The sequence below is a fragment of the Lutra lutra genome, chromosome 2 (genome assembly GCF_902655055.1).
Source record: "Lutra lutra chromosome 2, mLutLut1.2, whole genome shotgun sequence".
Taxonomy (NCBI): Eukaryota; Metazoa; Chordata; class Mammalia; order Carnivora; family Mustelidae; genus Lutra; species Lutra lutra.
In genome coordinates, this window is record NC_062279.1 from 103,007,028 (window position 1) to 103,018,726 (window position 11,699).

An 11,699-nucleotide genomic window follows, 5' to 3' on the forward strand; every position below is an offset into this window, starting at 1 on the left:
CTCTTACTGCTGTGGGGACTGGCCAGTACAGTAGACCCACATTGGTCTCTGTGGCCAGCGGGATCCTCATCTGAGGCTCTGGTCACCAGCTCCAGGAGCTTGAGATGATGGCATCAGAGATGATAATGGGCACAAGATGCTTCATGGCCACTGGATTTGAGCTACAGTCATGTTAACCTGAACTAACTTTTCTTAACTCTCTGAAGGATCCCATAAGGTCTTAATTCCCTGTATTAGATTCTTTTTTGACTCAATGTTTCCTGTTTCTCATGAATCTCTGACTGGTACATTGAGTCACATCCAGAGTCTAATTTAACTCAGTTTTTTTCTAATAAAAATTTTACCTGATAACATAATTCTTAACCAAAATATTTTAGTCTAGTTACCCTGCTGCTTAATTCACATTTCAAGTACTCAAGTCACATTTCAGGTGCTTATTTGGTGTTTTTTAAATGAATGAATATTATCAGATCACCTTCTCAGTTACCCTTTCCATAAGATAATGACATTCCTCTGGTTATAAATTCAACTTCCAGGCCAATCTAATACAAGATTCCAATTATTCAAGTGTCTATAATCAATATAAAATCCTTTTGAACTTTATATAATCTAAGCATGTATATAATAACATAGCATAATTTTAGGTAACTTAAATGCCAGTGTTGCCACGGGAGCAACCAAAGTTTTATTCGTCATCTACGCACTTGTAGAATTTAGATCCTTCGTAAGTTACTTCTCAAGAATATTTAGTTAAATAAAGTGACCCTCATTAAACTCACTTTTCATCAAAATCTAAAAATACCGAATTACAAATTCAGGAAGAATTTCACTTACATCTACAATCAAGGTACCACCATTAAATTATTCGTTGGTTTAGTTCTTTTTTTTTTTTTTAAGATTTTATTTATTTATTTGACAGGCAGAGATCACAAGTAGGCAGAGTGGTTAGGGTGGGGGGAAACAGGCTCCCTGCTGAGCAGAGAGCCCCAGACAGGGCTCCATCCTGGGACCCTGGGATCATGACCTGAGCCGAAGGCAGAGGCTTTAACCCACTGAGCCACCCAGGTGCCCCTGGTTAGTTCTTCTTTTGTTAGCTCTCTTCTTCACATAAAAATTTTAGATTATGTTGAATATGATTATTTCCTCTTTAAATATGTTCAACCCTCATTAGTAATAATCTTATAATCTGATTTAACCATGCTTTAGAGGTTCAGATTGCAGAAAAACAAATTTTAGAAAACCTCGCACCAAAGGAAACATTTATCAGGTCTGTGGCTGTGTTATAACTTTCTCAGCTTCGAAATATAGTGGATACACAAAAGGAAACAAATGAAGGGAGTTGATGAATTGAATACTGCTAACCCGTGACCCAGCTAGTGTGAGTAACAGTATCATTAGCTCAGATCTATTTTCCTTCCTAAACCATGAGGCTGAGCAGAGTAAAGCAGTCCTGACACCAGTGCTTAAGACAGTCTTATCTATTGGATGCAGTGGTTCCCAGAGGAAACTCAAGACAGTCTTCTGATCTATTCTGTTCACCTTGGAATTAGATAGTAGGGTTTTCTTAAGACCAAGGGCCATTAGAGGTTTTATGAAGAAATAATAGACAGATGGGAATAAGCTCTTCTTGAAATGATGCTAGTTACCTGGCAGGTGCTGAGCACCATAGTTTGATGACCCCCAAGGATAGGACATGACCTTATAAGGGTTACCAGGAAAGTACGCAGTAATCATTTGGTACATTTTTACATCTCGGTTCTTCACAGAGAGGGGAAGCATTATATTGGGCAGTATGCTCAGCATCCTTTATTAGAAATAAACTGAACTTTTACCTTTAAAATATCTGTACTCTTCTTCTGTAGCCAGCAATCCCATCTTCATGATAGCTCTCATCCTTCCTAAGGCATCTTTGTAGTTATTTGGAGGAACCCTCATGATAATATATCACATGTGCTTCTGCTGTGTCTGCTGCTAGCAGCTTTGTGAAGACACTGTTCCTCCTAAGACAACTGACTGCCACCCACAGGTGACCCACTTGGTTCTCAGCCAAAATTTCATGGGAATAAAAGAAGATGACCTTTACCCAGTTTAATGCAGCATTTAGTCACCTGGACCCAGAAGATTCTCTACATTTTTTTTAAAGTTTTCCCATAGTAACTTCACCTGCTATAAAAAACCAAGCCCCTAAAGAATCAGATGCCACCCCCTTCCTTCCGTTTTCCTTACATAAGGGAATCCCATTACAGCTTTTTCCTCTCAAAATTTGTATCTTCTAATTCCATGTTTTAAGATTATTTGTGTTTGTTAACTGACATTCCTTCTAGTACTGATAGCTGATGGGTAACTTCGAAGACAAAGCCCAATCTTGCTTTTTCATGAATTTGAGATTCGTTTTAATCCCCGAGAAGTTGATTGTTTTAGTTTGGTGCCATAGGCTTTACCTTCCTGCAGCAAACATTTGTCATATTTGGTGATCCGCTATCTGGATCTTTCTTCTTCCTATTGGCACTGCAATCATTCTTTTGAGAAAATTCCCAACTGACTACAGTTTTAACAAGAAAGTGATTCCAACTTTCTCCCACTGCAGCCTCCCACTTCATAAGCTGAGGGTGGCAGATTCTTCCTCAGCTCACTCTTGGCACAGTCGGGTTCCTAAATTCAATCAGACATCCATTCCTGAAATGTTGAAGTCAGACTAATCATGGGGTGGGGGCAGATTAGAGGTCAGACTGTTCCTGTGGCATGACCCTGGCTGTAATTCCGCCTGCTCTTCCCCCAGAGGACCCCTGATTCCCATCCATTTTCCTAGCCCAGTCCTCCAGTCTCCCATTTATCATGTCACTTCCCAATATCTTCACAGTGAATTCCTATTTGCTCTACATACTCTAGATTGGAGAAATCAAAACATATAGATTTTGGATTGAACGTATTCCCTCCCCCCCAAAGGTATGAAGTCCTGACCCCCAGGACCTATGAATGTGACCTTATTTGAAAATGGTCTTTGGAGTAATCAAGATAAGGTGAAGTCATACTGGAGTAGGGTGGGCCCTTAATCCAGTATGAATTGTGTTCTTAGAGAAAAAAGTAGACACACACAAAGAGAAAACACTGTGTGAAGACCCAGAGACAAGAGCCTTCTGTGAAGACACTGAGACAAGAGTGTCCTTGAAGTGCTGCTGCTGCAAGCCAGGGACCGCCAAGAACAGCTGACAAATCACCAAAGATAGGAAAGAACACAGAAAGATCTCCTTTCAAGGTTTCAGAGGGAGGGTGGCCCTGGCAACATCTTGATTTCGGATTCCAGGGCTTCAGAATTATGATAGTGTATATTGAGGTCTGTTTGTGGTACTTTGTTACAGCCTAGAAAATATATAATTCCAATTCTCACTAATGACAATTATGTACCATTGGTTATAGTATTCGCTCAAGAAACTCATCATATTTCTATAACACATAAATACTTTCATAGAGAACTGGTCATATAATGTGTTTCACCTGTTTAACCCCAAATTTTGCATACAGTAAGCCTCTAAATAATCCAGTTAATACATGCAAATGAACAGCAAGCATTGAGCAGAGTGGGATTATCCTAAGTGTTTTCTGTCTTACCCTCTTCTCCCCAACACTTTTCTCATCTTCTTATCTACTCATGAATAAAATGTCCCTCATGCCATCAACAGGACACTTTCTGAATGGTCTATAAATACTTACTAAAATAAAATAGCTCAAGTCTCTGACAAACCAAGAGTTACATATTATACAATAGCACAGGAGTTTTGCGAGATCTGGATTTTCACCATGACAACACTATCACCAGCCCCGAAATGTTTATAAATAAGGAACGCAGGTGTGACATTTCTTTAGTTCTAGTCATATTCAATGTACTGTGAATGATTAAGACCACTAAAAGGGAAGTATATTAAAAAAAGGACTAAGAGATATTCATAACAGAGGATGTCCAGAAGGAGCTTCAATAGTACATGCAACTCTCTTATCAGCTGACCAGACAACAATCATATAATTAAAGTAGCCAATGATTAGCTTTTTAAACTTCTTTGAAGTTTTGTTATATTTTATTTGACAAAGTCCTATCTGACTGCAGAATACTAAGCAAACAAAAATGAGTGTTGTAGGTATTATATTGGCATTTTTATTCAATACTGAGCTTTTCATTATATATTATTTCCTCAGTCATATCAAAATTCCTCGAATTTCTTTCTGATACTGTTATTTGATTTAGCAACTGGATAAAAGCAGCTGAAAACATTTCTTGGTCTTAAATTAGAGTTGGCCATGACAAATGTTCCTACAAGAATATAGGATGAATCCCACACATTTATCACAGCATCTGGGCCATGTTTGTTTCTGTAGGACAGAGGAGAGGGTAGGAAGAATTCTTATGTTGGTAAACTAGAAGTCTAAGAATTACACTTGCCATCTGGGACTGCGTTGATGAGAATACCAGTCTATTCTTCCCACTTAATTACCAAAATGAATTATTGTCATGCAAAGACAATGATCTTGGTGATCAAGACTTAATTAAAGCCAGTAAGACTAAATATTTCATTTAAATGTAGTTGTATTTATTTCTGTAGAATTGAACAGCCTTCCTGAATCCTTGAGAAAAAAATTCATGCACCCATTTAGCCTATACAAACAAGAAGAAGTTACATAAACCCAACATAATTAAAGCAATTTATATAGGGCATAAACTTCATGATGTTTTACAGTCAACTTGTAAGTAAAGAAGGCAACTAACAGAAATAACTTCTCCCAGCAAAAACACTTCTGTGGTTTGCAGAGTTCCAAAATACCAATCTTTAAATATGTACTATTTCACCAAGGTGCCAAAAGAAGAATAGCAAACTAAATAGAGTAAAATATGGCCTCAATTTAAAGATTTGGTAAGGAACTAAAATGAAGACCTAGTTTTATATGTGCTGTTATAAAGAATCAACTCACTTTCTCCAAAATTATAATTTCATTAAATCCATTAGGGAATCCAATTTAAAAAAAAAAACAAACAAACAACAACAACAAAAATACAAAACCTTGGTTCACCCAAAACTACTGGGCAATTAACTCAAGGGTAATGCATCCAGTATCAAATCTTCTGAGTTCCAGAAATACTCAGATTTTTCCACTACAGCATCTTCCCTTTTTTTTTTTTTTAATAATAGAAATAGCGTATTTTTAAGGGCAGATGGGCAACCAAGAAGCATGCTAAGTGTCTGCCTGAGGTCTTAGGCAGGACACGATTCTCAAGTGCTTCCTCTTAGGGAAATAGCACTAAATCAAATCTCTGCCTATTAGCCAACTATCTGAGTACACTGTAGCACAGAGACCCACACTTGTGGTCCTATACAGAGCAGATGTCCATCAGCAATTTTTCAGGTCATGTGTTCTCAGGTCCCCAACTTGCTTTTATAGAATTGTTACAACAGTAAACATTTGCCCTGGGCACCAACTTGACACAATTCTTTTTGACAAGAGTTTCACTGGAGCAGTGAAGAGAAGAGAAAAGTATGATTCTTGTCTAATAGACTTCTTTGGTAGCTCAGCTGGAATGATATGGATAAAAAGTAGTGATAGCTGCAACCAATTTTCTGATCTGCATCCCAAAACAGAATAACCAGCTACTTTTTAGAATTGAGTCTCCAAAACATTTTTATTAGCTGTACGCTGACACAAGTTGTAAGAATACTAGTCATCTTAATGTTCACAGTAATTTATTTTAACCCAAGAATCTTCATCTCTGGAAAGCCATCCCTACCTCTGCAGAAGGGAGTGGTCCCCAGGTCATTTGGAGGAAAACCCTTCGCCAACGGTCTACACAAGCAAGCACATACAGATTTGATTCTGGGATAAAGGAAGGAAGATCTGGCTTTAATGGACATGAGATTAAATTCTAGAGGAACTACATCAGAAAGGGGACATTTTCAAAACAGCTATCCCAAAGCCAGTTTTTAAATCTCTAGTCTTCAAACCACCCATAATACACATTTTTTTTAATCTAGAAAAGTGTCATTTCAATGCTAAAAGCTGCTTTCCCAATGCCTCTTCACAGTTCTTCCCTCTCAGAGTGAAAATATTCTGTCCTGATGAACTCGGAGAGGAAGAAGTGAGCAAAACCCAGGAGCCACTTTAGGGCAATTTATATCTGCCTTGACAATTGGTTTACCAGTTCGCTACTTTCTAGAAGCAGATGAAATGTTGCAGGTGTCTATGGGCTGAGCATCCCTCTCAGACATGCTGGCCCTATGGTGTACTTAGATTTAGAGCTGAGTCAGAGATCTCAGATGCTTTCTCCTGATGGGAATATATTAGAATTGGAATGTTGCTATTGCCATCTTGGGAAGGAGAACCGGGCTTACAAGCAGAAAAGCTATCTATCTTCTTCCCACCCAGAGCCAGCATCCTGTCCCTTCTGTTCCCTCAAATAGGCTAGGGTGGGGGATGCACTTCCTAAAAACTGCTCTTGATCTTAGAGAAAAGGATGGACTTACTTGGTAAACAGTGTGTGACATACTTTAAAGAAAAGATTTAGGAAATATGCTAGCAAAAATATATATCAGAAATAGCGCATATTCTGCACAGCCTCAGCTGTGGGACGGAGATCAGTCACGACTCTCAGACACATTTTCCTTAAGTCACACATCGTATGGAAACAGACAGCCCAAAAGGGCAGAGTGATTTGGGTACAGATGCCAATTCCAGAGAGAAATAAATGGATGAGATTTAATGAAATATTTGCTAAAACTCTCAGGCCTCAACAGAAGAACTCAGAGTCTACAACTAGCCAAAACGCATGACGTAGAAAACATAGTAACAGTGTGCCAGGAACACAGGCGCACTGCTCAGGTCGTCCTTCAAGAGAGAACCCACCACAAAGAGCTGGCGAGCTGACAGCATCAGATCGGCCTTATCCGGATGCCACTTCCGCACCCGGAGGCCACTTCCGCACCCGGAGGCCACGCCCCCACCCCCCGGATCAGAACACAAGCGGTTTCTGTCCCAGGCGGGACCTCTCTATTGGACAGCTTCTGCTTTAGGCAGCGCCTCGGCCTCTTTGAGACTTTCTGGAAGTGGTAGTGCCCTCTGACTCTTCTAACATAGTCATTCTTTCTTCCTCTCTCTTTCCACCTGAGCGGATCATGCAGTACATTTTACAGTCTCTGCCTACCTCGTTAACTTTTGCAGCACACCCTACCTCCAACCCCAGTAAATCTCCTGCACCTCTAATTCTGTCAGGATATTAACCTCAAGAAGACAACTGTCAGTTATTTCATCAGCAAAAATGGGTTTCTTTGGGAATAGCAGAGAATTGCAGTGCAGAATTGCCAAGCAAGCTAGGGCAAAACTATAGGCACCCCAGAGAACAAAGGAGAGGATAGCTATTTTATAGAGGAAAGGGGGAATCTAGGAGGGGCTGTTATAAACAAAAGGTCCATTGGAGTAACTGGAAGTTCAAAGTATAGTGACTTTTCATTGGCTGAGTTGTGACAGTCTCTCACTGGCTGGGCCGTTACTTGGGGGCGGGGGGAGGTTTTCTTCTTCCTGCTGGGGTAGTCTCTCCCTGCTGGGGTCCGTAGTTGACGATGAGTGGTAGGGTTTGAGTGTTCTCCCTGTTAGCCTCTCAACGATCTTAAATGAGCCTTCTTTTTACTAAATTTCACAGTAGCCACTTACTAGAGGACCTGAACTGATGCCAACAAGCATATAAATTAATACAGTTCTGGTTTATCTTGCTGGAAGATGAAAACGTAAATGAATGTTAACCATGTTAACCACGTAGAGAACAAATCCTCTCTTCCCTCTACAGAAGCATATACCATTTCCAAAGTCTAATTTATTTTCTAAAGTGTTGCTTTCCCATAACTATTCCAAACAGAACCTTGCCTTTTCCTGGTCTTCCTACAGGATCCATTGCTCTCTAGCTCAAATTAAAATATGTTCTATTGATTTTGATACAGAAGTTATCAATTCTGCATGGGGAGCAAATTGGCTTCTTCTAATAGACTTTGGCATTATCCAGGAATAGATATTCCTTAAGAATAGCTATTCACACAATATACTTATAATTCTAAACTGCCATGCTGTCTGTTTTCTAGTACTTGGAAAGTGAGGTATGTGCACATTTTGAAGGTAATTTAACCTAAATAACCTTGACTTCAGAAGTATGTAATACCCCAAAGCTTATAATTCATTTGATCACTGCTGTCAAACAAAGTCAGCATTAGGACTCACTCAGGATTTTAAATGTGCTATTGGAAAGAACTTCTGGAGACAGTTCCATATTTCTTCAGCAATGATGTTTCAAGCTTCCATTCTCTTCAGGTTTGTCTACATCACCAACCTCCCTGCCCTGCCTGGTTCAGGACTTTAAATTATCCATTTGTGTCACTTCCAGACAAATTCTTTTTTTTTTTCATTTTTGGAAACAGAGAGAATTGAACCTGGAGGCTAATCAAACTCTCCATGATAGAAAGTGAGAATGAATTTTTATTAGAGGGCAGAGTGGGAGGAGAGAGAAAAGGGAAAAGCCTGCTCCATCCCCTGAGAACCATCTGCATTCAAGGGCACACACAGTGCCCACCCAGAGAGCGCTTCTGCCCACAGATGAGCCCACACGCTGCACCACTGACAGCTGTGTGAGGAAGAAATACTAAAACTGAGAAAAACATGGAATTCACTTTAAGACTGCACATATTGGTCATTAGAAGATGCAGAATAAGCCCCCAAGGAACAGAAATATGAAGCTCATTTTAAGTTTTAAAATCAGCCACTAACTCCTCTAGCAAAAATGAAAGAGTTTTTTCTTTTTTAAAGCCTATAGAATCTCTAATTCCCAATCTGTTCAGAGACTTACCTCCCTTTACAAACTAACAAAAATAGATATGCAACCAACATCCGAAACCCAGCATAAGAAATAGAAATCACTGCTGTAGAGTTCCTTTTCAAAATCAACATCTTAAATTAGATATGAAGAAGTAAGACACCTTCTCTATCCTTTCACAAAAGAAGATACTGCAAGATGCTGTCTGGAGTTGATATGAGAAATTCCACTTTTCCTGACTATGAAGCAGGAAGGATATCACTAGCAGATAAATTAAAAGCCTGAAGGAAATTGATAGAAGAAGAGGAAAGTGGGGGTGAGGAGAGGAAGAAGAGATAAAGGAATGTTAGACTAGTGTAAGTGAAATCCATACTTGTTTTCTACTGCTAACATGACATAAAAACTCATTTAGACCATGTTGAGTAACTACATTATTTATAAAATGATTTTGTCATTCTAACAATCTATAACAAATTCATCTGTGGCTTTAAATTTTAAACTACCTACCCTTGTTTTGATCATAATGCTAGTTTTTTTTTCTTTAGAAGAAGTAGCTGAAAATGTATCCCAGCAAGGCATTTTCTTCATCTTGAAGGGGGAAAAAAGATTAAGAAATAAAGTCAGTATCTAACTCTTTATTCTGAGTCAACAGCAGATCTGCAACTAGGACTCAGAACTACATCTTGTTAAGCTCCGAGATAGCAATAGAATGACTGACTAGAGATACAAACATTAGTGACAATCATAAACTACTTCATCAATAGAGCAATTGTGTCCTATGTATTGTCTCAGTCCCTCATGCAAAATTGGCTCCTGGTGGCTGTCATTCCTATTCATTAGCTCCTTTTGGACACCAGCAATGGATACAGTTGGCTTCTAGCTAAGAGCTCTATAACCTAGGATAATACAGAGATGAAAATTAATGCACAGCTAAAAGAGCTATAGGAATTATCATTGCCATTGTTTAATTGCTTTTTCTAAATACGTATATATCAGAACTAAACACCACCCTCTTCACTAAACTTCTAAACTTGCTAGTTGATAATAAAATGGGCTGCTTTCTGGAAAAAAAAAATAATGCGGGATAAGATGGTGAATAATAATTCTCCATTTGGGAAAATTGAAAGTATTCTTTGGTCAGTCATATACTATCTTCCCCTTGCTTCATTAAGCCCTAATGCTTCCTACTACTTATGACCTGGCTAAATTCTCCTTCTATGTAAGTTTATAATATTATCCTTAACAAGATATGAATTTTTGTGGTACCACAAGAGTCATCATAAAGCATTCAATAAATAAGTTTGAGTACTAGTAATGCTAAATATAAAGAACACATTTATGTTAACTGGATTGTAGACCTTGGAGCCTCTCCTATTATTATCAGTTCGGTGGCAAAATTGATTTATCAGAATAATTGTTAATCATTTTAATTATCTGAACAGTTATTTAATAATAATCTGAATTATTTGATAGTGATTAATGCATTATTAGTAGTTATCATTTATCATCATAAATTCTCCATATTCCAAAAGAAAGAGGTTCCATCAAAGAAGTGTCAAGAGAAGTGGGGATGAGAATGATACAGAAACCATACACAATGAGAAACAATCCCAGAGATATGGGACATTTGATACATGAAGAAACCTAAATACAGGGAAAATCTTAAAGACAAGCCATGTCCCCCTTGTGCTTCTGCCTAACTCTCGTTCCATAGCTAATCTTCCATGCTCATCACTTGTTTTAAAGTCAAGTGCTACAGAACTGCTGATCTAGAATGACTTTGTGCTTTCAACCCTTTGTTTTAAGCACTCTCTAAATAGAAAAGTAAAAAGTCTTTATCCCTGATTTTAATGGAGCTAAACTTTTGCATGTGAGAATAGAATGTACCTTTTCCTTCTTCTCCTATGTTTTCATAATTGGTGACCTTAAAACAAAATAGAAATTGGGACACATTCACAGGACAACTTGATATATTGAGTCCAGAATCCTTGCTATAAAGACAAAATGATAAATGACAAAAAATAATATTGGCAGATATATCAAATAGATACCTGATGGAAGTCAAATTTAAGTTATCCTACTCATAGAATTCACTACTGGTCTAATATCCTACATCCGTGAATAAAATATGCTACTTAGGTAATGCAAATGTAATGCATTTCCTGATGCAAATGTAAAATATGGCTATAATTTTATTTTGCCCATTTATTTACTTAGTCAATAAGTATTTATTGAGCAGCTACTGTGTGCTGGGCAGTATTCTAGGATTTAGTACACAATAGTGGACCAAATTAACAAATCCCTTGCCCTTATAGACCTTTACATTCTCCTAAGGGGAGAGAATTTAAAAATACATATATTAAAACTTTATGCCAAGTGGATATAAGAGCCATAAACAAACCAAACCAGAAAAAGGATATAAAAATGACAGAGCTGCAATTTTAAATATTGTGATCAGGGGAAGGAAGAAAGATGATCAAAAATTGAATAGAATGAAGGACCAAGTCCTCCCCTGATATGTAGGGGAAGAGCTTTCCAGGCCCAGGAAAGTTCAAGAGTCCAGATGTGGGAATATGCTTGAGATGTTGATGAGCATCAGATGTGCTCGAACTGGGGTGAGTGAGGGACAGATTGTAGAAATGTTGTCAGAGAAACAGTCAAAGGGACAAATCATCTAGGGACTTAAAAATCATGATATGGGGAATAAAATAATCATAAAGGCTAATAAAGTTTTAGAATAAAGCCACACAAACCAAGTTTCCATGGGGACATTTATCTGCTATGATGATTGGCTGTCCCTCACTTCAAGGGTTGCCATTTGGCTCTTAACATTTTGTGATGAATTAGGGCAGGAAGGACAGGG